This window comes from Ursus maritimus, unplaced genomic scaffold, assembly GCF_017311325.1.
Source record: "Ursus maritimus isolate PB19 unplaced genomic scaffold, ASM1731132v1 scaffold_4, whole genome shotgun sequence".
NCBI classification, from domain to species: domain Eukaryota; kingdom Metazoa; phylum Chordata; class Mammalia; order Carnivora; family Ursidae; genus Ursus; species Ursus maritimus.
Genome location: NW_024426552.1, coordinates 69,207,302 through 69,210,545, shown reverse-complemented (window position 1 = coordinate 69,210,545; position 3,244 = coordinate 69,207,302).

Genomic DNA, 3,244 nt, shown 5'->3' with positions numbered 1-3,244 from the left:
ATTGAAAAAAGCTGACATTGTGGAAACACACAACTCCTGTGTGTGCCTTCGTAGTGTGCTCATGACACACAGCTTCCTAACGACGCTGTACGACCAAGCCATCCCAGCCACTGCAGGTGTTTTACCCGTAAGTCCACACAAGGACTTTTGTTCAAAAGATTTATTTATTTATTTGAGAGAGAGAGAGCATGCGCGAGCAGGGGAAGAAACAGAGGAAGAGGAAGAGAAGCAGACTCCCCACTGGGTGCAGAGTCCAACATGGGACACCCAGCTGACCGTGCCACCCAAGCGCCCCCACAAAAAGATTTTCATAGGAATTTTTAAGGCAGTTTTATTCACTAAATCTCAAAACCAGAAACAGTCCAGATGTCCAGCAATAACCCAAATGTCCTTTAGCATCGTCAGAGGATACCTCCCCACCAGCCCAGCTGGGCCTCCCCAATCCACCCACCAATGTCCAAATGGATAAGCAGCTTGTGGTATATGCACCCAATTGGGTACTACTCTCCCATGAAAGGAGGGAACTACCGATACACACAACCACGTGGGTGAGTCTCAGAAGCATTGTGCTGAGTGAGAAGAAGCCAGGCACAAAAGACCACATCCTGTATGGTTCAATTTCTATGAAATTCCAGGTTAAAGAAAGTATAGAGATAGAAATCAGATGCGTGGTTGTCTGAGGCCAGGGAAGAGACGGTAAAGGATTGGCTGCAATGGGGCAGAAGGGAACTTTCTGGGTAATGGAAACGTGCTATATCTTGAACTGGGAGAGTGGTTAGCCTGCTGTTTTCATCTGTCAAAAATTATAGAACTGTATACAGTATGTAAAATTTCTGGTATTTACTGTATGTAAACGATATCTCAAAGTAGGGTTTTTGTTTTGTTTTTTAACGAGAGAGCTGCTGTGAAGCATTAAGGAGCACGCAGGTGAAGGGATTCTGCTAAAGACCTTCCCAAAAGCATTTGATTTGGAAAAGGAGGGAGGCTCTCTTCTTTGCCCCGCCGGCCTCAACCGGGAGGGTTAGTGAAACATTCCGCCCGCTAGGGGGCAGTGTCGCAGCCAGCCAGCCACCACCGCGCGTTTACAGCCCTCCCCCTCCCCCCCGCCGGCGTCCGCAGTGGCCGGGAGGCGGTGAGACCCCCAGGACGCGCCGAGCTCCGCCCCGCAGCCAGCGGGTGGGAGGTGCTCTCCCCCGCGGGGGCCGGTAGAGGTGGTGCCCGCGGCGCGTCCTGCGCGGACGGGGCCTGCGCGGTGCGGCCCCACGCCCTCCGCCCAGCCCCCCTGCGGCCCAACCGCCGGCTTGCAGTCCCGCGCCCGAACCTGCAAGCTCTGCTCGGCCAGCTCCGGGGGCCTGGCGTCCGAGAGAGGAGCCTGGGTTCCCGGGCACACGATGACCCCCCCCTCCAGCCCTGGCTGTCGGGCAACGTGGAGCCAGCCCTCTGGCCTCGACTGGCGGAATGCAGGAGGGGAGGAGGGGGAAGCGGCGCCCGCCGCGGGACTGCTTCCAGGGTGGAAGGCGCCGCAGCGCGCGGCTGCCGGGACCGAGCTGCGTCCCGGCTGAAACCGACCCTGCCTCTCTGGCGCCGCTTCTGCGACAAGGCCCGCAGAAGAGGCGGCGGCGCCTCTTCCCTCCCGCACCTTCTTCTCAAGCAGGTCATCATAGCCTTAGCAAATCCCCACCGACACAGAACACACAAATTGTCATTTTGAAGGACAAAAGAAGTGTGGCCTAGAGATGTTGTGTTTCACTGTCCCTCGTGCTAAAAAAAGCTCCCCAGGCGTGGCGCGCCAAGTAGGGGGCTGCTAGGGGAATGAGCCGGAATGCGGGGAGGGGAGAGCTCAATCACTTCCCGGCGTGCCAAGGCCCCGGGGACACCTGGACCCTCCGTAATCACCTTCCCCCGTGGCCACAGCCCACCCCGGGACCTCGGGACGCACTTGGGCGGCCCCGCCCGCCGGCGCACTCTTCTCCAGCCCTCTCCGCCCCGCCTGGCGCACTGCGTGGAGCGCCTAGTTCCCCGGCCCCGCAGAGCGGCGGCTGCGTTGAGGACACACCGCACCCCTCGCGCCCTCTGGTCGAGGCGGCTCGGGGCCCACCCCCAGTGCAGGCCCTCGGGGCGGGGCGGACGCCGCCAGCGCCGCAGGTGCAGCCCAGAGGCCGCGCGCGGGTGAGTCGGCCCGAGAGCTCCAGAAGAGTTGATGGGGGTCAGGGAGGCAGGAGGGCAAGGCAGGGAGGACGCGCAGCTGCTTCCCCTCCTATTTTGCTAGCTGCCAAGAGACCGGCAGATGCTCGAGACTGGTGAGGCGGGCAGGGGAGCCCACATTACCGCGGGCAGTTCCCCCCAGACCCGGGTCTGCGGGCTCTGAGCACTGACCTGCCCCAGCCTAGGGGAGACAGGAGGCTTGCGGTGACGCTTTCTCAGGAAAGGGGCGAGAGGCCGTGAGTATTCTTAGAGTGCTAGCTTTGGATCCAGGCAGAGGCCTAGGCTTGAATTCTCTCCCGGTACCAGCTGGTGTTCTTGGGTGGTTCTGCAACTTTACTGAGCCTCACTTTCCTCATCTATAAAATGGGAATATCATGCTACCTCCCAGGGTCCCCGTGAGGACGAACCCTGCCGCGGCAAAGTGCTGAGCACTAAGTCTGTGATAGATCTGCATTAATTCAGCGGAAAAGAATCTCCACTTCCGGCCTTGCCGAGTGCACTTCAGGTCATGCCTGCCGTTTCACAGACTGGGAGGATGGGCTCCTTGCCCAGGAGTCGCATGGGGGCAGGGACAAGGGCAAAAGCTTGTCCAGGATGCTGCAGGCAACCCTGCGGGCGAGCACCTACTGCTCGGGTTGGTGGCAGTCTGGACCTTGGCGGGGTAGGGGCATGGTGAACATAGAATATGACAAAGATAGTTGCAGTGTCCTTAAGGAGGACATCCCTCCCCGTTACTTCTGAACGTCATTCTTCACCCTCACACTTCTGCCTCATAAAACTGGGAACCACTGTCAGAATTAGTAACACCTAGTCCCCACTACAGAGCAGAGTTCCCATTTTGCAGATGGGAGTCCCGCGGTCACAGTTAATAGATACATGCCACACAGTGGAGACACCTACCTGTCTTCCACCCTCCCTTAGGTGTTCAGGGCTGTGTGTTGCATTCCCTGTTCACGAAAGGAGAAGGGGCATGTTTGGCTACGGGGGAAGGAAGAAGCCAGAGTTAGGCCTTCCTGTGCTTCCAGGGTGGGGCGCCCTG